The following is a 27,816-nucleotide window of genomic DNA, read 5'->3' on the forward strand; positions in this document are numbered from 1 at the left end:
GCTCTGTTCCTCTGATAAGACTTAATAAACAACTATCTGGAAGCATTGAAACTAAAAGAGACGTCTCGGTTTATCTCTCAAACTCCTCGCAAGGACTTTCAGAAAATTCTCTCCCATCAGGAGAGACTCGATTTATGGCACGGTAAAGTGTCAGTCCTGTATTTGACTCAGGAGAGTTCTTGTTGGTGTTTGTGGAAGCAGTGTTTGCAGGGCCTAGGTATGGTTTTATACTTTTTCCTGGGAACCACTTTGGGCTAGATTGTAGCTGGACACAGGCGTAGCCTCTCCCCCAGGTAATCAATTGGAAAGGCCCAGAGACCTGGTGTGATTCTGGGTCCTTCACCAGCACTGGTGGCTTCTCTGTGAGCTTAGCTTGAGTTGAATTTGAGAAGTGGCGGAGTACTGGGGGGTCAGGCTCTGATGATGTGCCATTTAGTAAGTTAATAACAGAGAGAGCCTTACAGAGTCTTTCAACAGGAGACAAAATTTCTGTTTCTGTTGCTGATTGCGCACTCTTTTGAGGGTTTGGTGGGTCCTTTCTACGATGGATTGCCCTGTGGGATTGCTAGGTATGCCTGTCTTGTGTTTTATTCCCCATTGGTTGAAGAAATCTTTTAACTTACGAGAGGTGTAGGCAGGCCCATTATCTGTTTTGATTTCTTCAGGGACTCCCAGGGTGGCGAAGGCAAGGAGAAAATGCTTGATGACGTGGACGGCATTTTCCCCTCCATGGGCTGATGCAAACACTGCCCCAGAAAACATGTCGACTGACACATGCACATATTTGGATCTCCCAAAGGATGGGAAGTGGGTTACATCGATTTGCCACAATTGGCAGCTGTTCAGACCGTGGGGGTTGACTCCGGTACCCATAGATGGTATTTGGTAGTTCTGGCAGTTCGGGCACGTTGCAATGATAGCTTTTGCTTGATCTTTTGAAAGCTTGAACATTCTGATGAGGGCAGGAATGTTTTGGTGAAAAAATGCATGTGACAACTTCGCCTGGGCAAAGATGTCAGGGACGTTTGCAGTCTCTGCTGGCATGGGCAGTGCGTCTGCTCTTCTGTTCCCTTCGGCAATGGGACCAGGGAGGTCAGTGTGTGACCTCACATGCATAATATAGGAAGGCTGTTTTCTGTGGGAGATTAAATGAATTAATGTAGAAACTAATTGGTGTAACTTTTGGCTGGAGACCTCCTTTAGAAAAGCATGTTCAGCCCTCATAGCTATGTCAGCGACATAAGCCGAATCTGTAACCAAATTAAAAGGTTCATCTTTAAGCTTCTCAAAGGCTCTGACAACAGCTGCTAACTCGGCAATCTGTGGAGATCCCTCTACTATTCGGATATCAGATTCCCATTTTTGGGTATTGGGTTGCCTCCATGTCAGACCAATGTGACGAACCAGACCCATCGGTAAAGACAGTCAGAGCTTTGAGAGGTGTGGGAGTGTGTCTTGTTTGGTTCAGTCCGGGTCTCCCCTTTGGGTTTTGTATTACTGTACCATCCCAGTTTATACCCTCCTGGTTTCGTGTTCATAACCCTGCTTTCTCTATTTGTCTCCTCCCAGACCCCTGCCAATCTCTCCGGCACCCCTCCCAAGCTTCTAGAAAGTTCTGGCAGGGGCGTCGAGTGATTGGTCTTGGGGGGAGGATCCCTCCCTTCCTTTCCCAAGATAGGTTCCCTTGTGTGTCCCTCATCCCGCAGACCCGTCCTTCTCCTTCCCTGATTCGATGCCTTTGTCATCCCTCCCCTGTCGCCACCCCCCCATAAAACCCCTGGCAGGCACGTTCAGGGTTGCTCATTGCTGGACACCCCCGGGGGGCGAGGTCCCCTGTTCGGAGACACAATAAACCTTCCGGATTTCATCCACAATTGAGCCTGCCTCCTTCTTCCACCACCTGCCTCTATTGCCGCGGTCCTGTGGAAGGACCCACGAGCCAGACCTCTGGTCTCCCGGATTCCGGAGGCTGGTCCCCGCAGCCTGCTGCGTCCAGAGCTGACCAGGCAAAGTGGGAGCTGCTCCAAAAAGGACGCAGAGGCAGCTTGGCGCCCATCGCGGGGCCCCTGCTTCCACCGGACCCCACGGAAGGGACTGATTGGACTTCCAAGTGCGTCCTTGGGACGTCAAGTTACCCCAGTTGCAGCAGGCTCTGTTTTAGTGAGCTGCGCTCCTGGGGAGGAGGATGGTAGCTCCGCCCGCGCCAGCAGAGTCGTCCTCGGTGGAAATCGGGATGCCTGGAGCTTGCCTGGACACCAGCAGGTAAGTATTTCCCCGGGGGGGGAACTTACCGTAAAGCCTTTCGAGGCAGTTCCCGCGTGCGGGCGGAGCCACGCGAGCCGCAGTGCCGGCGACGGAGCGAGGCGCGGCGGGAGCAGCGGGAGCCGGTGGTGCCCGCCCGGCCGCGCGCAGCGCGTGGTGGACGGCTTCGCACGGTCCGTGGCTCGTAGGAGCCCAGGGTAGGCTGCGCAGCCCCGGGGCGACTGTGGTCCGGTCGCCTCCGGTTTCTGGTGGGAGCTAGTGTCCAAGGGTTGGTTTATTTTTAAAGCTCCAGACGTCATGCTGTGGATTATGGGCGCAAAATTGTCCACAGCACAAAAGGGGGTATTTTTCCAAGTTGCGGGACTCCTGGAGGGGGGGGGGGAAACGTTTTTCTAAAGGGTGTTCAAAACGGTTTGTGCGGTGTCTGTTCCACCACTTCCCTCAGTGCTCCCACAGTTCGGTTTTAAGCGATCCCTTTTGGAACGCCGTGGGAGCAAAATTGGCGCAATCTCAATTGGCAAAAGAAAAGGATTTAGATAAGTTTTCTTTGTTATACCTACAAATTCGGTCTGCTTTAAATCAAAAAAGGGAGAGGGAAGCACAGCCTGCCCCCGGTTCCCCAGTTGCTACCCCTAAGCCTTCTCCTAAACCCGTGTCCCCTAAACCGGGCGTCCTGAAGGAAGCAAACCGCGATGCTGCCAGAGAGGAGGTCATCACAGAGATGGCAATGGTCAACGCCAACCCACAGTGCAAGGCGGCCATCCTGAGCCTCCCCCTGGACCCTCCGCCGACGATACAGGCGATGTTAGAGGTTTGCGCTGCGAAGGCGCCGCACCTACAACCTGCCGGCTCGGATAAGCAGCGATCCCGGGGAACGATTTCGGTGGGAACAGCAACACACCATACTGCTGCGGACCAGAAGAGGACCGCGGGCCGAAGCAACAGACCACCTCCGGCAAAGAACAGCCAGAAGCGGCCTCAACAGCAGACCAAGAACACCTGCTTCCTCTGCGACCAGCCCGGGCATTGGACCAAAGATTGTCCACTCAAGAGACAGTTTTATCAATTTAAAAGAGGACAAGGGTCGGGGGGGCTTGAGGGCCAGGAACAAAAAAACTGAATGAGGAGTGCGCGCCCGCCTCGCGTGAAGACAAAAAAGGGACGGGACGTGAGGGGGAGGAGGGACAGGGGAGGGCAGGTAGCGATGACACAAAATCACCGGATATGACACTTCAGCCAAACTTGACTTCCTTTTCCGACGGTTCTTTCAGGTTGCAGCTGTTGACACCGCTCCTCCTGAGGAATAGCGAGTGGCACGCCACACCAGTGAGCACCGGTGGTGAGCTGGAGGCGGGAGATCAGAGCCCTGACAGGTATGTCCTCGTCGGAGATGTTAACTGCACACCACCCGAGATCAAAGTCGCTCCGGGGCTAATGACATCTAGTCCCGAAGGACCCGTTCTCTGGCTGCGCTGTGTCCGTCCACCTCTGTTTCTGCCCAGAGGCCAGATGGTCGCCCAGGCTATCCGTGCAGGAGGGCCACACCCAATGGTGTGTGCCACTCATGTAATAGGGACAGGGAAGCCGAAGGTAGACTGTAAAATCAGCAGAGGGGAAGAAGTCCTTCACCTCAAGGGACTTCTGGACACAGGGGCAGATGTGACGATCATTCCCACACAGGAATGGCCGACACATTGGGAACTGCAAAACGTGGCAGGGCACGTACAAGGTGTTGGGGGCATCCAATTGGCTAAACAGTCTAAAAGCGTCGTACAAATTACGGGGCCGAGCGGACAATTGGCCAATATACGTCTGTTCGTATTGGATTACAAGGAACCCCTCTTGGGGAGAGACCTCATGCAGCAGTGGGGAGTCACCATTGACATTCCTGACCCCCCGAAGAATTTTTGCGCAGCAGTCACTGAGGAGCGCCCTACCCAGAAATTGACATGGAAAACGGACCGCCCAGTGTGGGTAGAACAGTGGCCGCTCTACGGTGAGAAATTAGAGGTGCTCGAGAAGCTCGTGGAGGAGCAGCTCAGGAAGGGGAATATCGTGGAAACCAACAGCCCCTGGAATTCCCCTGTCTTTGTAATTAAAAAACCCAACAAAGACAGATGGCGGCTCCTCCAGGACCTTGGCCAAATTAATGATGAAATTGAGGACATGGGCTCTCTCCAACCAGGGATGCCGTCCCCGACAATGCTTCCCCAAAATTGGAATTTGGCCGTGATTGACATTAAAGATTGTTTTTTCCAAATTCCTCTACACCCTGACAATGCCCCACGTTTCGCCTTCTCGGTTCCGGTCATCAACCGAGGAGCCCCAAGAAAGAGATATCATTGGAAGGTGTTGCCACAGGGCATGAAGAACAGCCCGACCATCTGCCAATGGTATGTCTCTTCCTTGCTTGCCCCAGTTCGCGCAGCCGCAAAGGAGGCCATCATCCTTCATTATATGGATGATGTCCTCGTGTGTGCCCCCGATGATGACATGCTTGCGAGTGTGCTTGACCTGACAATCGGAGCATTGGTTGCTGCAGGGTTCGAGCTCCAAAGTGAAAAAATTCAAAGGATGCCACCTTAGAAATATCTGGGCCTTGAAATTACAAAGCGGACCATTGTGCCGCAAAAATTGGCAATTCAAACGGATATTAAGACATTGGCGGATGTCCACCAACTGTGTGGGTCCTTAAACTGGGTAAGGCCGTGGCTGGGTCTGTCCACTGAAGACCTAGCCCCCCTTTTCGATTTGTTGAAAGGGGGAGAGGAGCTTAGTTCTCCCCGGACATTTACCCCAGAGGCACGGACAGCCTTGGAGAAGGTGCAACACCTGATGTCCACCAGGCAGGCAAGCAGGTACAGGCCTGACTTGCCATTCAGGTTTATCATCCTGGGTAATCTGCCACACCTGCACGGGGTTGTCTTCCAATGGGAGGACAAGAGGAAGAGTAAGGAAGACCAGGACCAGAGGGACCCCTTCTTGATCATAGAGTGGGTCTTTCTCAGTCATCATAGGTCCAAAAGAATGACACGGCCACAAGAGCTGATGGCTGAACTGATCCGGAAGGCTAGAGTCCAGATCAGGGAGTTATCAGGATGTGACTTCGACTGCATCCACATACCAATCAGGACACAAATGGGCCAAATTACCAAGGCAATGTTGGAGAGCCTGCTTCATGATTGTGAAGCTTTGCAGTTCGCTCTGGAGGGCTACACAGGCCAAATTTCCTTACACAGGCCAGCCCACAAAATTTTTAATTCGGAAATCCAATTTGAATTAAATACAAAGAGTGTTAGGAGCAAGGAACCTTTAAAGGCCTTGACCGTTTTCACTGACGCACCTGGGGCGTCCCACAAGTCAGTCATGACTTGGAAAGACCCCCAAACTCAGCGGTGGGAGGCTGATATTAAGGAGGTGGAAGGATCACCTCAAGTTGCTGAGTTAGACGCAGTCGTCAGGGCTTTTGAAAGATTCCCCAAACCCTTTAATTTGATAACTGACTCTGCATATGTAGCAGGGGTAATCTCCAGAGCTGAACATGCCATATTGCGAGAGGTCTCCAACACAGCCTTGTATGAATTGCTCTCAAAATTGGTTAGCCTAGTCTCCCACCGAGAGCAACCATTTTACGTGATGCACGTCAGGTCACACATGGACCTGCCCGGGTTCATCGCGGAAGGCAACAGGAAGGCGGATGCCTTCGCTGCGCCAGCCGTGATGGCCCCGATTCCAAATGTATTTGAGCAGGCCAAAATCAGCCATCAGTTGTTCCATCAGAATGCGCCTGCCCTGGTTCGGCAGTTCAATTTGAAGCACGACCAGGCCAGAGCGATCGTGGCAGCGTGTCCTGAATGTCACCAATTAGCTCTTCCTGCCATTGGCACCGGCGCAAACCCCCGTGGCCTTAATAGTTGTGAGGTGTGGCAGATAGACGTGACACATGTCGCTTCTTTCAGCAGAATGAAGTATGTACATGTGTCAGTAGATACCTTCTCTGGAGCCGTCTTTGCCTCTGCCCACACAGGGGAAAGGGCTAGCGATGTCATAAGGCACCTAGTGCAGGCATTTGCTACCCTGGGCATCCCCAAGGTTATTAAAACCGATAACGGCCCAGCCTACACCTCCAAGGAGTTCAGGAGCTTCCTACAGCAATGGGGAATAGAGCACAAGACAGGCATCCCCTATTCCCCGACAGGTCAAGCGATAGTTGAGAGGGCTCACCAAAATATCAAGAGGATGCTACAAAGGCAAAGGTCCTCAAAGAAATTAGAATCCCCAGCTGTCAGGCTCTCAAGGGCACTGTTCACGCTAAACTTCCTCAACTGTGCCTTTGAGAACCTGAATCCACCGATCGTGCGGCACTTTGGGCGGTCTCAGCAGCTGCAAATGAAAGAAAGGCCTCTGGTGTTGGTTAAAGACCCGGAGACTCGGGAAATACAGGGCCCTCATGAACTAGTTACATGGGGGAAGGGATATGCATGCATATCCACCCCCGAGGGCCCCAGGTGGATCCCATCAAAATGGGTGAAACTGTGTATTTCCCAGCCCACCGGAGGAAGGAGTCAAGCACCCCCTAAAACCGGGGTGGGTTAATCCTATGCCCCTTTGGACCCTAAGTTCGCCCCCAGGTATTCTTCCCAATTTTGATATTCTTCCTTTTGAGTTTCTTTCTAGTTTAGAGACTACAGAAATGGATCCTGCACCGTCCATCCGAGCCGTCGCCAGAAGCCTGCAGCTTGTTGTCATCCTGCTGCTGCTCCCATGGCCTGCGTCGCCGTGGATAGTTCCCCAACCGGCAGCAAACGTGCGGTCAGTCCTGGCGCAAACCATGGGCCAAGACCACATATGTTTACATCAAGGGCGGAGAACATCCACAGACAAGATGCAGGCCATGGTGATGCAAATTCGGAAAGAAACTGGTGACTGGCTTGGCGACATCTTCAGCAAATGGGGACTATCCGGATGGGCAGGATCTGTTTTCCGATCTGGACTGATTTTTCTTTTTGTTTTGTTGGTTGCCCTAATTTTGTTTGGACTCCTCAAGAGAATGTTAGTAAAGTTGATTACAAGCTCCCCCTCCCCTACAGATATTGACCGAGCCGAGGTACTCCCGGATGCAGAGACCCTGCAAGAACCGGAGCTCGAACCTACGGCTCCTGAGTTGCAAGAGTTCGAGGTCTTTTATCCGGACTCTGAATATTACCCCCAGCCGAACTTTAAACCATCTTAAAAAACAAAAAAGGGGGAGATGTGGGAGTGTGTCTTGTTTGGTTCAGTCCGGGTCTCCCCTTTGGGTTTCGTGTTACTGTACCATCCCAGTTTATACCCTCCTGGTTTCGTGTTCATAACCCTGCTTTCTCTATTTGTCTCCTCCCAGACCCCTGCCAATCTCTCCGGCACCCCTCCCAAGCTTCTAGAAAGTTCTGGCAGGGGCGTCGAGTGATTGGTCTTGGGGGGAGGATCCCTCCCTTCCTTTCCCAAGATAGGTTCCCTTGTGTGTCCCTCATCCCGCAGACCCGTCCTTCTCCTTCCCTGATTCGATGCCGTTGTCATCCCTCCCCTGTCGCCACCCCCCATAAAACCCCTGGCAGGCGCGTTCAGGGTGGCTCATTGCTGGACACCCCCGGGGGGCGAGGTCCCCTGTTCGGAGACACAATAAACCTTCCGGATTTCATCCACAATTGAGCCTGCCTCCTTCTTCCACCACCTGCCTCTATTGCCACGGTCCTGTGGAAGGACCCACGAGCCAGACCTCTGGTCTCCCGGATTCCGGAGGCTGGTCCCCGCAGCCTGCTGCGTCCAGAGCTGACCGGGCAAAGTGGGGACTGCTCCAAAAAGGACGCAGAGGCAGAGAGGTTTTCTACTTTGGATTAATTTTGGAATCAATTTAAAGGCTGCATCACGGTAGAAAAATCTATGTTTTGGCATATGAATGGAAATTTGCCCTGTGTAGCTATCTAGGGCTAACTGGAGGCTCTCATTGGTCTGGAGCAACTGCTTCAGATCTTCAGTGGTCAGTGGCAAGTATATGCATGTGAACTCACACCCTGCAAGAGAACGGAGACGAGTTCTGGCCTTTTTTATTAAATATGCCATTACTTCTTGGAAGGTGGTTATTGTCTCTGTAGGTTGATGGCTTGTGAAAACCCATTCAAGAATCAGCAAAGAGTCTCTGAGTTGAGGGTCCCATTGGAAATCAGTTCGTGCAAATGGGGAGCCTTACCCAGGACTGCAAACTGGAGAGGCAGGCTGGGTTCAACACGATGGGCTTGGCGTGGAGACAGGGCTTCCTGGACTTTGGTGATGGTATCTCGGGCTTCTGGCGTGAGGGCATGTGGAGAGTCCAAGTCTCCGCTGCTGCTGCGGAGGTTGAAGAGGGGAGTGAGGTCTTCTGTTGTGACTCCCAGTAGGGGGCGTATCCAGTTTATGGATCCGCACAAGCTGTGTAAGTCCCTTAGGGTTTTGGGATCTTCTTTGATGGTGAATTGCTGGGGTACGATGGTTCTCTCACGGATCTGGAGGCCGAGGTAAGTCCATGGGCTGGAGTGCTGCACTTTGTCCTCACAAATCTCGAACCCTTTTTCTTCTATGGCTTCAATTGTCTTTTTAAGAGTTCTGTCCAAGTAAGTTTTTTCTGATGCACAGATTAGGATGTCATCCATATAGTGGTAAATGATTGCTTCTGGGAACAGGCTCCTGATGTGGGACAGAATGTGGGCGATGTACCACTGGCAGATGGTCGGGCTGTTCTTCATGCCTTGTGGGAGGACAAGCCAGTGGTATCTTCTGAGTGGGGCTTGTTCGTTAAGAGAGGGGATGGAAAAGGCAAACCGTGGTGCATCCTGAGGATGGAGCGGGATGTTAAAGAAACAGTCTTTAATGTCTATGATGGCAAGCAACCAGTCTCATGGCAGCATCGATGGTGATGGCAGGCCGGGTTGGAGAGGCCCCATGTCTTCAATGACCTCATTGATCTTTCGTAGGTCATGGAGTAGTCTCCATTTGTCCTTGCCGGGCTTTTTCAGCACAAAGACAGGGGAATTCCAAGGGCTTGTGGTCCCGGTGATGTGACCTTTGGCGAGTTGCTCTTCCACCAGGGCTTCCAGCGCGCTTTTTTCTTCTTCAAGGGGCCACTGCCTTGTCCATTTTGGGTATCAGTCTTCCAGGTGAGTGGGGGAGTAGATGGCAGCGCGCGTTTCTCAGTGGCCCTAGTCAGAAATCCTGGCTGGGAATGGTGAGGGTGGCACTCCACTGGGATAGAAGGTCTCTGCCCCATAGGGTGATGGGGGCTCTTACCACGAATGGTTGGGTGGTGGCTATCTTGCCCTTGGGTCCTTCGATGATGACATTTTGTTTGCTTCTCATGGATACTGCAACTCCACCAATCCCGGAGATCATACCTGCCACTAGCTCCAGTTCCCAATTCCCTGGTGTCTTGGTTTTGAAAGACAGGTGTCTGCTAAGGAAGGCAGAAGCCTCCCTTGAAGTGGCAGATGTAACCCCTTTCCCTCCGAGTTATTATAATTTTGAAATCAAGGGCTTTTAGGCAAAGATGTGGGAAATAGGAATAACAGTTCTTTACTATTATATATATAACCAATCAAACAAACAACAATAACTATGGCAGTAACAGGAAACAATCACAAACCCAGTCCCAGCCTTCTCGGCCGTCAGGCCCTTTCCCCTTTGGTGCAGTTCTGCTCGCAGCCGGCAGGGGCGCTGGCAGCTCCCAGTGAGCAGGGCAGGTGCAATGGTTTCCCTGCGGCTGCAGGGGGCGCTCCGGAGCGAGCTCGGGGAGCACGCGGCACCGGTGGCCTGGGGTTTTGGGGAAGGTTGGAACAAAGGCTTCACAAACGCCCGGACAGCCGGCCCCAGCATCCGGCTGGACCCTCGGGAACAGCAGGCTGGAACGGCAGGCCGGAGCAGCAGGCCAGAGTGGCAGGGATGAGCACAAATCCCAGAGGACAGACGATATGTATCCAAACGGAGAACCCCCCCGGAGGTCTAGGCAGGGCGAGCATGGCCACAACGCAGCGAAGGCTCGAAGCGGGGCAGGGAAGGTGGGCCGGGGATCCCGGGATCTTTCTCTGCAGAAAGAAAAGCGGCCAAAAAAGAAGCCGCAGCGTCTCTCTCCGAATGCCGAGAGCGTACTGCCAACACCCCCAGGTGAAACAAAAAGAGCGACCAGGTCCTTTGTCTTCCTTAAGCACAGCAATTTGTCGCCTAGCAACATGCATATGGGAAAAAATTCCTTTAACAGGAAAAAAAACTAGGACTAAACTAAAACCCCAACACCTGGCCACTCGGAGCAGGCGATGATGGTCACGTCTGCTCCGGTGTCCAGCATCCCTGGGCGGTAGATCCTCTCTCCTTTACAGAAGAAGCTGCACTCGATGGTCGGTTTGTTTGAGCCCACAGTCTCCATCCACATTGCTGTTGGATTGAGAGAAAGCTGTTCTGGGCAGTTCTGTGGAAGTAAAAAAGCTTGTGCAATCAGTGTTCCCTGTGGGAGAAAGAAAGGTGTGTCCGTGCAGCAAAGCTGGACAAGAATCTCTTGTCCAGGGTGCACTGTTTGTATCTCAGGTAATACAAAGAGTTGTTCTGGACCATGGATGGTGTCACTTAGGGTAAAAATGTCCCATCGGCTGTTCTGCGGTCCATACTTTCCTGTGGGGATATGATAAAAACGCTTGTCAACAAAGTTAAATGGCAGTGATGTTACCAGTTGGCGTCTGGTTCCCATCGGTAGCGCTCCGTCTGTTGGATCCTTCTCATGTGTTCTGGGATCGCCTGGGATGATGGTGCTGGGTGAGGTCCAGTTGTCTGCTCTCAGTGGTCTGATGTGGAGTTTGCAGCCAGGGCGGGGTAGTATGGCCTTTGATTTGTTGTCTGAGCACGGGGCCTTGACACCTTTGACACCGCGCTCTGATAGAAGTTTTTTGGACGCTGCTGGTGCTGTTGCTGTCTCTGGTGCCTTTAGTAGGTGGCACGATGGTCCTGGGTGGGTGACTTTTGTGGGCAGTCCTTTATAAAGTGTCCAAGTTCACCACAATAGAAAAAGCGGGCATTCTCCTTGGAGACTGCTGCAGCGAATGCACCGGAAACTCCCTCTGTGATGCCTTTTACAACTGCTTGGGTCCCACCAGTTATGACTTGCATCTTGTTTTACTCTTTGAAAGATTCTGCTTATTTCTTGTGTGTCATAATGGATGGTGACTAAGGTCTTTTTCCCGTTTTTTCGAATTTCTTCTAGAATCTCAATTAGGTCCTGATGTTTCACTAATTGCTTTACTAATGTGAGGTCCATCCCAATAGGTGTGGGTAGCAATTTATGGTATATGGTGTAGTTAGACCTTATTAATTGATGAGACACAGCCAGTGCTAAATACGAAAAGTCACACCCAACAATCTTGGTAAAATTACAAATACAAAAATTAGAGTGATTCCTGGCAGCTACATTTATATTACTGTCATCTATCATCATAAAAGTGCAGATAGTTCTTAACCACACACAGCCTTGACCAATATATACAAGTACAGTTTTTGGTGTAGTGTCTGGGTGGACCTCGAAGTGACAAATGCCTTGTTCTACGTCAAGACATATGTCTTTGGCATCAAGTGTATTACTTTCACAGATAAATCCTTGTTGGTCCTGTGTGATGCAAGATTCTAAATTTACTGTTTGCCATTTTTCTTCTACCGTCCGAGCTCATACTCTGTGTTCAGAGGGGTAAAAAACTGTTCCTTCATAGTTTAGTCCCAATGCAACAATAGGATGAATTGCATAAACTGTGGCATTACGTATAGTAAGCACAAAGGCAGTACCTATGTTAGTCATTGGGTCATAAGTGAAATTTACCAAGGTCCACCAGGATTGGAGCTTTCTTTCTAACTTAGTAGCATTATTCCAAACAGCTTCTCGGATTTCAATAGGGGAAACGCCTTCATTTCCTTCTCTTATAATTATGGAAGCTATTGACTGCATCCATAATTGGGCTTGTATGCAGCTAAGGGCTAATGATACATTGTCTTGAGCTACACCAAGTGTGTTTAATATCAGTTCGTGGTCCAGGTTGCTGGTCTTTGCGAAGTCTGGGAGTATTTTTGAGACTTGCCACTGGCTCTTTCCTAATGCTAATAGGGAGGATTGTAGGGGCTGTCTTAATTTGGTCAGGTCACTGGTTGCTGTGGCAAATTTATTCATCAGTATCTCTGAATCAATTCTGTTTAGGACACCCAGTCCTGTTCCCAGCATGCCAGTCAGGTCTCTCTGCATTCTGCCTTAGAGGGGTGTTTGCTTCTGCAGCCAGGCTGTCCACCCTTCAAAGGATGTTTGTATTAAAGGGGAGCAGGCTGGTTGGATGTCAGAAATATTAATTTGCATTAGTAGTTCTACACGCTTAAGAGACCACTCTGGATTAAAAAGCAGTAATTGCTGGCCTGTATTCCTCACTACATAGGAGCCAATCTCATAAATCTTTGGTTCAGGCTTAAGTGGTGTGACTTGGGTTTGGATTCGATTCCCAGCAGTGGCTGTAGCAGGCCTAGCCATGGTATTTATCTGGAATTTGAATGAGAGCCCATTACTGTCCTGGGCCCAAAGACAAACTACTTCAACAGTCTGTACTAATGTAAAATTATACCAACAGTCTACTTCACTTGAATGACTACAGATTTAATTATGTTTGTCTGTAGGAGTAGTTGAAACACTAATTTGGGTTGCTTTTTTATGAGTAGTTCCATTAATCATTCAGCATCCTATTTTGATTTCTTTTCTTACAGTTCCCTGAAGTTGCCAAGTTTTTTGGTTTTCCCATTCTTGCTTTGTATACACTTGGTTTCCGTGCATGACCACAGTCAGCAGGTTTAAATCCTTTAAATCAGAATATTTCCTCATGAGTCCAGTGAACTGCATAAAGGCTTGGGACCATATGTCTTCTCTCTTATGAATAACTTCCCAACTTAAGGCTATAATTATGACTGAAAAAACCTAATTTTCTGGGATATACTTGCGTGCCTCCATAAAATTTTCATTTTGTTCGGGTAAACTTCAATTTCAGTTCATCATCACCCGGGGTCACTTTCCAAGGGGCCTCTGGAGCCTTCTTTACCCGAGTATGGTGAATCCAGGCACTCTGTTCTTGGATCTTAATTGTGGTCTAAGCGGTGAGAAGTATCTGGAATGGTCCTTCCCACTGTGGTTCCAGAATTCTTTCTGTAAGAGACTTAACATATACATAATGTCCAGACTGAATGTGTCTTGGGATGACCTTATGATGTGTATCCCATATCGCTGCCTATGCCCAGAAATTAATTTCTGTTCCTTTCTATGCCTCTAAACTGAGCCTGAGAGGGGGAAGGAAAAAACTGAGCAAAACTTTTTCAAAGCAGTTTGCAGCTTTTTCAAGGTCACACACAGATAGCAATTTGTTTCCCAGCTGCGGCAGGGGAAGGAGGAAGCACCCGGCTGGCTGCGCCCAGGACTGGTTTTTTTTTGGGCCGGTGGTTCAGCTGCTTGGTTCTCCGGAGTGTTGCTGCCTGTTCTGAGTTTCCCCTCCCCCTCCCAAAGACACTTCCTTCTGCCACGTGCTCTGAGCTCCTTTGTTCTAAGCGCGGGCAAAACCAAATGTAACTCAAACTCTTTAGCAGTGTCTGATTGGCCGCTCACCCCGGTTCCGCCCCCAGTCCTCCCCTTTCCCCTTCTCCTAATAAAAGAGACGATCGAGGGAGGCCCCGCCCTCTCTTGGCTCAGCTACCTTCCTGTGAACATCTCTTGTTGTCTGTCTCATTTGAAAGCTTCTAACTGCGGGAAATTGAGCGAGCAGGGAGCTATATTTCTCCCTCTTTGCTTCTGCTGATGGTATTTGCTTTGCAGCTGATACAGGTACCGATTTTAGAGCTACTAAAATACTAGTTCGCCCGTGCTACCTCTCTAGGCTGCTCGAGGCTTTCTAAGGCATTAAACCATTAGCCTAGCCGGTAAAAAGCTGAAAAGATACCTTCCACACCGGAGAGAGACTGAGACTTGAATTTTTCCTTCCCTGGAATTTCAGATTTTCCCCCTTTTCTATTGGACTGCTTGATTGCTTTAACATCAGAGCACATCGGGAGGACTTTCCACCGGGCACAGAGGGCCTGGCCCTGGGCCAAGCCCCAGCTCTGAGGACACCAAAGGGAGGACTCTAATGCTTTCCCAGGTTTTTCCTCCACAGCGAAAGATTTTATTATTTAGCATTATTTTCCTTTCCCGTGTGTTTGTTAAATAAATAGTTTTATCTCCTTCACTTTCCTTCGAGGAAAATTTATTTTTCCCGAACCTGGTGGAGGAGGGGTGGTTGTGCCTTCTCTCAGAGGATATATTTCTAAATTTGGCCAAACCGGAACAGAATGTCATGTACAGGAACCTCCAAGCCTTGACTTCCGGTTCCAGCCATGTTTTACAATTTCTCTAAGCTGTTTGTGTAAAGCAATCATATAGGTGGTTAACATCTCCTCCCCAATTTGGGTAGATATTCCTTTCTGTACCCCATATGGTCTCCCATAGAGTATTTCGAAGGGACTTAGCTTTTCTTTAATTCTGGGCTTGGTCCGAATTCATAACAATGCAAGTGGAAGAGATTGGGGCCATGGTAGGTTAGCTTCTTGCCCTAGTCTCACAATTTGCTGTTTAATCAAATGATTCATTTTCTCTACTTGACCACTCGACTGGGGATGGTATGGAGTGTGGCGTTCCCGATCTATGCCTAAATGTCGGCCAATTTGTTGTACTACCCTTGAAATAAAATGTGGTCCCCTGTCTGAAGATATTGTGGCTGGAACTCCGAAGTGTGGTATTATTTCTTGTAGTAATGCTTTGGTTACTTCTCGAGCTTTAGCGGTTCTAGTAGGAAAAGCTTCCGGCCATCCTGAAAAAGTATCTTTCAATAGTAGAAAATATCGATACCCCCCTTTTCTTGGAAGTTCTGTAAAATCAATTTGCCACTGCTGTCCAGGCCCATGGCTCCTTCCAATTTGACCCATTTTTGGTTTGAGGGTATTTTTGGGATTAGTTTGGAGGCAAAGGTTGCACTGTCGGGTTACCTGCACAACGGTTTTGTATAAACTTTTTGCAATAATTTTCCCAATTAAGTAGTTATATAAGGCATTTGTTCTTCAATGTGTTTTCTGGTGCTCCTCTCTTACTGGAGACCATAGCGAATGGGAGGGAATAACCAATTTTCCTTCTGCAGTGATAGCCCATCCCTCTTGGTTAAATGTTCCCCCTTCATCTTTAATCAATTTCTTGTCTTTTTTGTTATATGTTGGCTTACCCTCTAGGGAAAGTTGTCCATCTGGGATCAAGGCTCCAGTTGTTGTTACCTCACTTTTTGCTGCTTCTTTTGCCTCTCTGTCTGCCAGTTAATTTCCTTCTTCCCATTCTGAGCTCACTTTTTGATGTGCCCTTATGTGCATGATTGCTACCTTCTCAGGTAGCTGGACTGCTTCCAACAGTCGTGTTATTTCTTGTGCATGTTTGATGTTCTTTCCCTGTGAATTTAACAGTCCTCTTTCTTCCCAAATGGCCCCGTGTGCGTGTACAACTCCAAACGCATACCTTGAGTCTGTATAGATGTTTATTTTCTTTCCTTTTGTTATCTCTAAGTCACGGGTTAGGGCGATTATTTCAGCTTTTTGTGCAGAGGTATTTGTTGGTAGGGGTCCGGATTCTATCACCTCTCAGCAGGTGGTAACTGCATACCCAGCATGCCGCTTTCCACTGATGACATAACTGCTCCCATCAGTAAACCAGGTCTCTGCATCTTCTAAAGGAGTATCCTTCAGGTCCGGGTGGCTGGAGCAGGTAGCTTCGATAGTCTCCAGGCAATCATGGCGTACCGGTTCCCCTTGATTTCCACTGAGAAAGGAAGCTGGCTTGACAATGTTAGTTACCACTATTTCTACATCATCTTCTTCCACCATGATGGCTTGATATTTCAGGAACCTTTGTGGGGAGAGCCAGTGCCCGCCTTTCACTTCCAGCACCACGGACACTGTGTGGGACACCAGCACAGTCATTTTCTGACCCAAGGTGAATTTGCGTGCTTCTTGGATGTTTAGCACGACTGCTGCAATGGCTCTGAGGCACCCAGGCCATCCTTTGGCTGCTACATCTAGCTGCTTAGAGAAATAAGCAACTTCCCGTCGGTATTGTAGGAACCCAGAGTCCCGACAATATTTCTCTGCCTGTTTTGAAGGGTGCTTTACCCCCCTGAACAACACTGTTTTAGCTTCCAACCTTGGAAAAAACGGCCTACAATCAGAAAAGAGCTAGAAAATACAGTGGTGTGAATTAGGTGATAGACTACTATGTAAGATTGTCACAGGGTGAAAAATTTAGAGGTTTTGGGCTTCTCTTTGTAGTACATAGATAAGAGTAAAAAATATCAAAATGGAGGATTGTTGTTGTTCTCTAAACCTTCTTCTCCTTCTTCTACTACTCCATATTCTGCAGTAAAAGTAATTTGGGATGATTGGACAAAAAATTCCACAGTTCCTGGCCGTGTTACTGAATAATTGGTAGGAAAGTAAAAATAATATGCGTTTCTAGTGACCATTGGTTAAAATATCTTTTAAAGGGTGTGTAAATCTTGTTAAACACACACTTCTGTCTTTCTTTCGCTGCTCTATGTTATGCCTGGGTCACACTAGTGGCTCTGTTCCTCTGATAAGACTTAATAAACAACTATCTGGCAGCAGTGAAACTCGAGGAAGAGTCTCTGTTTGTTTTTGCGATCTCCTTGCAAGGACTTTTAAAACTCCCTCTCCCATCAGAAGAGATTTGATTTACGGCACGGTTCCGTGTCAGGTATGGGCCCAGGTCCTGTGCTAGTATTCCCAAGGCAATCCCTTATTTCTCATGGGAAAATAGAAAGAATGGTTTACTCATGTCTGGAAGTCCTAGAGCTGGAGCTGACATGAGGGCATTCTTCAGCTGGCTGCAGGCCCGCATGGCCTCCTTTGTCCACTGGAGATCTCTGCTTTCCTTTGTAATGAGCTCATATAGTGGTTTCACGAGCAGCCCGTAATTGTAAATCCACAGTCTGCACCATCCTCTCATCCCCAGAAAAGTCCGTAACTCTTTCACTGTCTGGGGTTTCGGGGTTTGGCATATCGCTTCTTTGCGATCTTGCCCCAAAGTTCGTTGCCCGGCACTGATTTCATAGCCCAGGTAGATCACTTTCTGTTTCACTACCTGAGCCATTTTCTTAGATACCCTGTACCCTTGGACCCTCAGAAAGTTTAAGAGGCTTACTGTCCAAGCTGCGCAAGCTTCCTTTGTTCGGGTAGCTATTAAAAGGTCTTCTACATACTGCAATAGCTTCCCTTCTCCTGGTGGGCCTTCCCAGGACTCTATGTCTTTTGCAAGTTGTTCTCCAAACAGGGTGGGACTGTTCTTAAATCCTTGAGGCAACACCGTCCATATGAGCTGAGTTTTGCGCCCACTCTTAGGGCTTTCCCATTAGAATGCAAAAATGTTCTGGCTGACTTCATGGAGAGGGAGGCAAAAGAAGGCATCCTTTAGATCTAAAACAGTAAACCAAGTGAGCTCTGGTGTTAAGCATGTTAACAGAGTGTAAGGATTTGCCACCACAGGATAGAGATGTTCAGTTATCTTGTTAACAGCCCGTAAATCCTGTACCACCCAATACGACCCATCAGGTTTATGGACAGGCAGATAGGAGTGTTTAAATCAGACTGGCACTCTTTTAACAGTCCTAACTGTAAGAATGTTTCAATTATTGGGCTAATTCCTTCTCTGTCTTCCTTTTTGAGGGGGTACTGTTTAATTCTAACTGGTTGTTTTCTCTCTTTGAGTTTGATCTGTATTGGGGTTGCATTTTTGGCTCTGCCAGGTACATCTGTGGCCCAGACTCCTGGGAACACTTGACTCGTTATCTCTTCTCTAATTTCCTCTGCAGAGCCTTTAGTTGTTAATATTAGGCTCGGTATTTCCACATACTGTTGGTCATTTACCTCCAGAATAACTTCCCCATTCCTAAAAGTAATGGTTGCTTGTAATTGTTCCAATAGATCTCTTCCTAAAAGTGCTTTTGGAGAATTGGATAAATATAAAAACTTGTGAATACCCCCTTGTTTCCCAAATTTATATTTCAATGGCTTGCAAAAATATGCTTTTTTAGATTGACCAGGTGCTCCTTGTACCACAATGTAGTCACCTCCCACAAGCATTAAAGCTTTATTTAAAACCGAATATGCTGCCCCTGTATCAACCAAAAATTCTATTTCTTTTTCCTTTTCCCCTAGCTTCATTATAACCAGTGGATCTGCTAGGGTAGAATCCCCTGGGGCTCTTCAATCTTCTTTCACATGTGCAACCACCCTCCCTCTTTCTTGGTCTCCTCTGTTCTGGCGGTCTTCTTGTCTTCTTTCTGGGCACTGGTTCTTCCAATGACCGAACTTTCTACAAATCACTCATTAGTCTTTACCTAGCCGGGGTGAGCCCTGGCTGGGAGGTCCTTGTCTGGGGGGTCCTTGTCTAGGTTTTTCCCTATTTCCTTCCCTTACTACTGCTACTAATTTCTTCATCCCTTGCTTGTAACTTTCTTCTCGATTACTGAATACCCTCCAAGCTACATCTAATAGAGTTTCCAGGTTCTTCCCCTCTGGTCCCTGAAGTTTTTGCAATTTACCTCTGATATCTCCTGTGGATTGTCCTGGAAACAATGATACCAGCTGTTGTACCCCTACCTCGGTCTCAGAATCCAGCGATGTGTTGCGGCGCATTGCGTCCCTCAGACGATCCAGGAATTCAGAAGGTGACTCGGAAGGACCCTGTCTCACTGCATACAAAGCTGACCAATTTAGGATTTTGGGAATGGCCTTTTCCACCCCTTTTGCTATCCATTCTTGATAACTTTTTAATTTCTCTAATTCGGCTGTTCTATTTGGACTCCAGTGTGGTTCCTTGAGTGGGAAGTAATCTTTTACATCTAATTGTTGCGTTTTGTAATAAGCCTCTGCCAAATCTCTTGCTGTTTTCAAAACTAACTGCTTCTCCACGTCTGTTAGTCCACCCAATAGTAATTGTATATCATCCCAATCTGGATTATGCTGTTTTATTATGCGTCGCAAGCGTTCAGCGGTACCCACTGGATCACTTCAGTAATTTTTGGCAACTTTATACCATGCATCCAGGTCAGCAGTAGAGAAAGGTACTCTAATCAACACTGTATTCCCATCAGGTGCCACTGCCTCTCGCAGGGGCGCCATCAATACCTGCTTCCTGGTTTGGGATGAGACAGGACTGCCCGGGGGAGTGGGGGTTGGCGTTGGTGTTCCTTCTGAGTCTGCATCCTCTTCCCGTCTCCTAAGGGGAGGCTTAAGCAAATCGGTTAGTTCATCATCGTCTTGTCCCTGAGCTGCTGCCTGATAGACTTTGTCTGACCTTGTATATCTCTGACCTATACTGCATGACAAACAACACCGCTTAATTCTTCCTCGGCCTTTTTTATTTTCTTTTTCCAGAGCTAACACCATAGGATCACTGGGGGGTTTAATTCCACAATCTCTCTGCCGTTCAGGATGATTTCAGAGAGAGAAAAATGTGTCCGTGTAGGAAACTTCTTCCCACTTGCCTTCCCATCTCAAAAACAGCATTAACTGTAGCAAGGTATTATAATCTAAAGTTCCATTAGGTGGCCACTTTGCTCCATCTTCTAACTTATACAGTGGCCACCATTGGGTGCAATATTTTACAAGTGTTCTTTTATTTTCTGTGCCTCCAGTTCCTACTATCTCTTTCCAATGTGCCAAAACACAGCCAAGTGGGCTCACTCTAGAGATTTCCTTACTCTGTCCGGTTCCCATCCTGTTCAGAGTTAGTGTTCACTCAAATACTGTGCCACCCACTCCAGGTCACCCATATAGTGTATAAGCCACTCTTTATAAATTCTCTTATGCTTTCTGCCAGGCCTGATTTGCTGCCACTTAAAATCTTCTTCGAAAGCCTTTACTACTTCCTCCCAATCCTTTTCTAGCACACTACTATTTTCAGGAACGTGATGCTCTTTGCCACACAAAAGTTTTAAAACAAAATGGTCCTTGCTTTCCCAGCACTCCTGGCACGGATCTCTGTCTGCTAAATAAATAGAATCGTAATATCTCCGACTTCCACAAAATCCGCACTGAGCTAAAAACCACAGCCGGTGTGGGGCTGAAGTCTTCTTATACCCACACACAAAGCAAGGAATTCCTTCTATCACTCATGCAGGTAGGACAAATGAACGGAAAGAGGCGGGGACTATACTCCTACCATATAACTGTTGAGGGATAGAGGGGGGCAATGACCTCCCTCCCTGCTTAGCCACTGTTGTTTCTATCTCCTTCTCCTAGTTTTATCTCGCTTCCACCCAAACCTTTCTTCACACTCTCTCATAGTTCTTTCCCAGTTTTCTTCCCAAACCTCCCAAACCTCAGGTACCAAATGTGACTTCCTACACACAAACTTTAAAATCTCAGTCTCAAAATCAACTTTGTTGCAGAATGATTAGAGGATCAGGGACATGGATTATTGATAAAGGGAGCAAATTAATAACAGAACTGTACAAAGCAAAGGCCTGCAAGCAAAGGCCTGCATGAGAAAAAGCCTCCATGAGAAATGCCTGCGTGAGAAACAGGCCTGGGAACAAAAAGGGAGTTTTTAAGGAGGTACAGTCCTGTGCTGATAAGATATACTGACCATGAGAAGGGAGGAAGATTTTTGATCTCTCAAGACAAAACATAAATAATAGAAGCTTGCCAAATGTAGTCTTTTATCTAACCCAATTATGTAGAAGTAAGAATGCGCTTTTGTAAGTTTAAACTAATTAAAGAACTGATAAGCTTGTATTCAATACTATATAAGTGCCTCTGTATTGCTAATAAACGAAGCTTGCTTACCAATCACATTGATTGTCTGCATGGCTTCCCCCACCCAAAAGTCGGCACAACTTCACTAGAGTCCCTCCGATAACACTGAGAGCATAAGCTCTGCCGCCTGGCAGAAGAGCAGTACCACCTCTTCTTACAAATTTTACCCTGTATTAGTACCCACGCAACATGCCACCCTCTCACTGAACGAGAAGTTTTAAGGAATCCACAAAAACAAGTTATTCCATGTATTCTTTCAAAACCTAAACCTCTGCCGCTGGTTGTTCCCAATCTAAAGCTACTAATCTTCCTGCAGAGGTTCTATATATTCCCTCTTGTAGCGGGTTGGGTTTGTAACCGGGTGGAAACACCAATTTAGTGTAGTGGTTTGGTCCAAGATACTCATTACTGTTTATCTTCTGTGAGATAAGAATTAGGAGAAATGCAAAGCAGGCACCAAACTTGAAAGAATATAAAGAAGTTTATTAACAGACCTAAAAGAGGAAAAAAAAATTATACCACACCTTTAGAACTCTCCTCCTCCCCCCACCGTCCTCCCTTCTCCCACTGACAATGTAAAAAGACAACCCTTGAGATGTTCAGTCTGTTTATCACTTCCATAACAACCTTGTTCAGTCCATTTAGGAAGAGGAGTCTCTCTGCTCATGCTATGAACACATTATCACAACGAGACAGCCGCTGTGAGAAATGAGGCAACTCTTAATTAAATAAAAATTAAAATAATTTATTGAAAGCAGAAAAATTGAAAAATTACAGAAATTAGAAAAATATAAAAATTTGGGATCCTACAGCTCGATAGATGGTATGCCCCAGGAGCGCAGGGATTTGAGATCTTCTGGCTGAGACAGCACTAGACCTCAGGTAGAGAAAAAAAGGACTTGCAGTGCTGGGCTGGCTTTTGGCTGGTCCAAAAGTAAAAAAGTTACTAAAGGCTCCTTAATAGGAGTAAGGCTTTTAATGCCCAGCACTGATGCCCACCACAGCTAGCCTGCAGGGGACACTCTCTCTGTCTGATTCTTTGAAGCCTGTCTCATTGTTTTATAGTGCCTTTGCTCCGCCCCAGTCCGCCCACAGCCCGCCCCTTCGGTTTAAAGTGATTGGTGCCTTCCCTTTGACAGATCATCTCCGTCCACCAATGGCTCATCGTTGTCAGAGGGGTGGTATTAGTTGAGATAAGGGTGCTAAAATGCCTTCATTAAAATTCAGGTTGCCATGGAGTTTGCCTACAGGGTAACGGCTATGGGGCTAAAAATAGCTGCTGGCTGTTAGAACTGGGGTTTTTGGAGTTAGCCTTGGAACCAAAGTGCAAGTAAAAACACCTAAAAAAGTATTAAAATACATCCAACACATCTTAAAACACTTGTAAAAGTATACAGTAAACACAGGAAAGATAACTCTTATGGTGTACAGGTGGATTGAAGTTTGAAAAGGGAGCATAAGTTGGGGATTTTTAACTGGGGAATTTTTAACTGGGAAGGGTGCAACTCTTTTAATAAACTACTTTGAACAATTGAAAACACTGATAATGGAACTTGATTTTTGTACCTGGGCTGATGGGTTAATTTTAACATTTAAAATATTTAACTCAGAATTAATTAATTAAAGCACTTAATATGCAAAGACCAAGCACAATTAGGGATTTCATGTATGACAGCCGCCCACTTGCAAATAACTTTGTTCAGTCCATTTAGAAAGAGGAATATCTCTGCTCGCATGTGAGTTCCTTCTCCTGACTTGCAGCTTCTCCCACAACTGCTTTTGAGGGTCCACTCTTGATGTTTTTGGGGTACAATTTTAAGGTTGAGCTGTTCAGAAACAAAAGTTCTCTTCACCCATCTCTGGGAGCATTTCATCTCTAAGAACAGAGGCCCTTCTCCTTCCCTGGGAGCAAAGGGTCTTCCTCATCTTCATCTTTAGGACTATCTCTGGGAGCATCTCTAGGAACTAAGGTTTTCTCCTTTCCCATTTGGAGCAAAAGTCCTCATCTGGTCCATCTCTCCCTGTCCAAACTTCTCATGAAATTACAGCTGCGTCAGCATCTGCCTATCTCAGCGCAGCTGCTTTTGCTTGCGAGTTGAACACTCCACCCCCCATATCTTCATGAAATTACAATGGGATACTCTGATATATCATAGCTTCACAACAGAATTTCAGCTTTAAGCATGTCCTCTTTCTCTTCCCTCAGGTTTTCAGCTCTTCACAGCAATAAAAGGGTTAATCTCACCTCGGCCTTGTGGCTGGAATGTGGCTTATCGCAGTGGGGGGGGAGCTGAGCCGCTCTGGCTGCCCACAGCAGCGCTGTGGGGGGTTTCCGTGGGTGGAACAGGGCCCATCGACTCCAGGATGGCCATGGTGCGGCCCGGGCCAGGCCCACTGGCCCCCACACGGGGCCCGCAGCCACCTGTCCCAGCACCGCAAACCAGAGAGAGAGAGCTGTGGGGGGGGTTTCTCTATTCTTAAGTGTGTATCACAGAGGCGGTCACAATTTTAAGTGGCTTAAAGAATTGTCCATATTCAAACTGGCCAGCTGATAGGTTCTGTCAGGTGATGGGGGAAGCTGTAAGCACTCCTTTGCGAGAACATCACTTCCGAGACTATGCTAGCTAACCCATGACACCTCTAAAGGAACTCGTTCGCCTCTTCTCTCTATCCAATATTCTATCGGGTTTACAAATTCCCAAGAATCAAGACCAAACCACTGAGGGGGAGGAGTTCTTCTAACCTCTTGCCTAGCCACAGTTCTAATTCTATTAGCACAAAAATCAATAATCTAGCATCACTCCAAACAAATGCTTCAATACAAAACACTCAAACAACACACGGCAACATACACATCTCTGATCTACAAACAAACAGGCGAGTTAATATACAGGCAGATACACATAAAAGTAGTCCAACAACAACCAATACCCACACAGACATATAAGCAGCACAACAACACTCAAACCAGCTACTAGTAGCCAAAATATTCATAACACTCACTTTTAATAACTTCAGGGTCCCTCTTCTATATTTTCCCCAATACAGTCATGAACAAGTTCTGGCAGAAATCCCCCCAGAATCACTCAATCCACTCTCAGGATCTCTAGCAGCTGCTCTATTGGTCGGCGATTCCCCTTGCTGGCTCCCATAGCCGGCTGCCCTTCCCGGCTCCTGTAGCTGGCTGCTCTGCTTGCAAGCTCCAACTTTACCCACGTAGGGACTATGCTGTGCACCCGACATCTCCGCGTGTCTTACCAGCAGCCCTGGCCACGTGTATGACTTACAGGCACCCTAAATCCAGAACATACCGTTTTATCTGCAGTCCCAGCAGGTCGCTGTCTGCCCCTGCAGTGAGCGAGCCAAGGGGCGGAGGTCCTCCAGGAAAGCCCCAGGGCGCCTAGGATGTCCGCTCCTGAGCCGATCCTGCAGCCGGACAGAGTTTCTCCTGCCTAGCTTGCCAAAATGATGTGCGGAAAAGACTCCACTACCAGAATATTTAGTAAAGTTGGTATGTTTATTCCAGCGCTGGGACGCATGGGGGATAATTCCTCCAAAGTCATGCGTGCCGACAGCTGCATTCAGCTTGGTATATATCGGGTTACAAGCTCCATATTCATTAAGTTTCCCAATACGCCTATACATATTCATTACCTAGCCCCGCCTAGCCTCGCCTCGTATTACAATGAGCCCAAAAGTCATTTACATCCGCGTTGTGCTTGTGCAGTGTTGTCTGGTGGTCGTGGGCAGGGGTCTCTAGGATGAAGTAAGGGTCTTCCTCAGCTGAAGTAAAGGGTCTTCCTCATTCTGAACTTTTCACCTTGCTTCCCTGAGCATGCTCTTTATGTCCCTGGCCCAAGTCCAAACTTTAAGGCTGGTTTAAGTTAGTTTTAGGTTTGAAAACAGGATCTTTGGTCAAGATTCCTTCCCTTTTTCAATAGTCTTATATCTTCTCATCCTGCTTTGGTAGTGTGCCGGTTTGGCCAAATTTAGAGGAAAAATATCCTCTAATAGAAGGCAGGTTAAAACCACCCTCCCCCACCAGGTTCGGGAAAAAATTAATTTTCCTCGAAGGAAAGTGAAAGATAAAAGCTATTTATTTAACAAACACACAGGAAAAGGATAATAATGCTAAATAATAAAACCTCTCTCTGTAGAGAGAAAACCTGGGAAAATTTCAGAGTCCTTCCATAGGTAGCCTCTCTCCTCCTCCTCAGAGCTGGGACGAGGTGAGCCCTCATCCAGGGCCTCCACCTTGGTGGAAAGTCCTCCTGATGTATTCTGATGTTGAAACAGTCCAGCAGAGAAAAAAGGAAAAAAAACGAAGTCCCAGGAAAACAAAAGTTCAACTCTCTGTTGATGCCTTAGATCTTGACCTTTGTGTTTTTCAAATCCTGTACTGCTTAGAGTGTAACTCTGAAGTTTCTTGTGGCCTGTTGGTTTCTGCTCTCTCAGGCTGGGTAGACATAACAAAAGCCTCTCCGGGCCTGCACTCCAAGGTCACCCAGACCGTCCTAGGCCCAAAAAGTATAATCCAAAGAGCTTCTAAGGGGGGCAAGCGAAGGGGAAATTACATCATTGAACTGAAGCTTTAATTGGAGAATTAACCCTGATATGCAAATGAACCAAACCTATAAAAGTGTGAAGAACTCATGACCTGTCGTCCATCTTTGGGTCCATTTTGGCAATAGCCTGTGGCTCCCAGGGTGTACCTTTGAAGGCCTTTCAAATAAATACCTATTTTATTCTTTTACTCCTGTCCAGTCTCTGTGTCTAGGAGGCCTCTTAAGGCATCACCGTTTCCCTCCAGAGAAAAAGAAAGCCGAAAGCTGGCTGAAAAGCAGTGTTCTGCCTCCTCCCGCTCCTGCCACCGCAGAAGCAGAGGAGTGTGTGCGTCCTTGAAACAAACTGCAAACTGCTTTGAAAGTTTTGCTCCGTTTTTTTTCCTCTTCCCAGGTTCAGTTTAAAGGCATAGAAAGGCACAAAGTTAATTTCTGGGCATAGGGCAGTGATATGGGATACACATCATAAAGTCACCCCAAGACAGGTAGGCACAATAAATGTTGAGCAAGCTGTATGCATTGTTTTTAACAAACAGCTTCTGAGCAAATCATTTAACCTCTGCTGCCCCCTCCTCCCCCTGATTCAGGGGGAGTGGGTCAAGGTCATGGGTTTTTCCCCTGAGGCACCCACGTAGATGATGAGGGTCCTTTCTAGTGAGATCGGATATTTGAAAAGGTCCCAGTTCAACCGCCACTCTTACGAGCAAAGCCTCACTCATGGTAGAAGCAGTAAAAGATGGAACTCTGTGGTGGCAGCCAATTCTTCTCACATCAACTGCAGACCGGCCATCTCCCTTCTGATCCCAGAGTGAGAGAGAGCGGGGAGCTGAGCCCAGCCCCTCACCTCCCAGCCAAAATATCGTGGTATTTCTGCGCTTCCCAAGGGGAAGCCCCCTGGCTAAGAGACTGCAGCCAGCTGCACTCTTCCCCCCACCCTGGCCACTTCTTTTGTCTCTCTTAAGTATCAGTCGTTCCCATCTCTTAGGCAACAAATGGGACAAAATTCCCTGAGAGAAAGAAAGGAAAAGGAAATTGAAAAAGAAAAAATATGACCTGCAACATTATCCACCCTGCATTTTTTCCCATACCAACACATTACATCAAACTTAAGCTTTTAAACAATATACATACACACATCATCCTAATTATATAAATATATATATATATGTACACATCTAGATCTAGACACAGGCACAGTGTGACAGGTGGTTCACCCCAAAACAAGGTCCCCTTGAAGTATGCATCGTATCTCTCCATCCCTCTGCATCACCCACCAGGTGCAACCTGGTCCCTGAGCAAAGACAACACCATGGATGGGATTGTCTTTACTCAAGGCAGAATTAATCCAAACAGTCATCCCTAACAGACCTCTGACAGGCACTACTGGGACCTTATCTCCATCTACTGTATGCAGGGATTCAGATTGGGCAGGGCCTGCTTGGTGAGTGGAGCCTTAGGTGTTGATTAACCAGGTGGACTTTGCTAAATGCAGCTCCCCATTTTTGAAAGTCCCCCCCACCGAGTGCCTTCAAGGGGGTTTTTAACAATCCATTGCACCGTTCCACTTTGCCTGCAGCTGGTGCATGGTAAGGGAATATGGTACACCCACTCAATGCCATGTTCCCTACCCAGGTGTTAATAAGGCTGTTCTTGAAATGAGTCCCGTTGTCAGACTCAATTCTCTCGGGGTACCGTGCCTCCAAAGGACTTGCTTTTCAAGGCCCAGGATGGTGTTCCAGGCAGTGGCATGAGGCACAGGGCAGGTCTCCAACCATCCAGTGGTGACGTCTACCATTGTGAGCACGTAGAGCTTGCCTTGGAGGATTTGAGGCAGTGTGATGTAATCAATCTGCCAGGCCTCCCCATACTTATATTTGGACCACCGCCCATCATACCACAGGGGTTTCACCCGCTTGGCCTGACTGAACACAGTGCATGTCTCACAATCATGGATAACCTGGGAGATACGGTTCATGGTTAAATCCACCCCTCGGTCTCATGCCCATTTATGGGTGGCATCTCTGTCCTGATGGCCTGAGGCATCACGGGCCCATACAGCTAGGAAAAACTCTCCTTTATG

General features: G+C 47.7%; 1 long non-coding RNA gene across 1 annotated transcript; it reads left to right on the top strand.

Annotated features, from left to right (window-relative positions):
• The first annotated feature begins 76 nt into the window (after nt 1-76).
• Nucleotides 77-26,453, top strand: LOC116437467. The gene is made up of 3 exons (XR_004237314.1): nt 77-158; nt 19,348-19,352; nt 26,441-26,453. It is a non-coding gene; the product is annotated as an uncharacterized LOC116437467 (long non-coding RNA).
• The last annotated feature ends 1,363 nt before the right edge of the window (nt 26,454-27,816 follow it).

Source organism: Corvus moneduloides, chromosome W (genome assembly GCF_009650955.1).
Source record: "Corvus moneduloides isolate bCorMon1 chromosome W, bCorMon1.pri, whole genome shotgun sequence".
NCBI classification, from domain to species: Eukaryota; Metazoa; Chordata; class Aves; order Passeriformes; family Corvidae; genus Corvus; species Corvus moneduloides.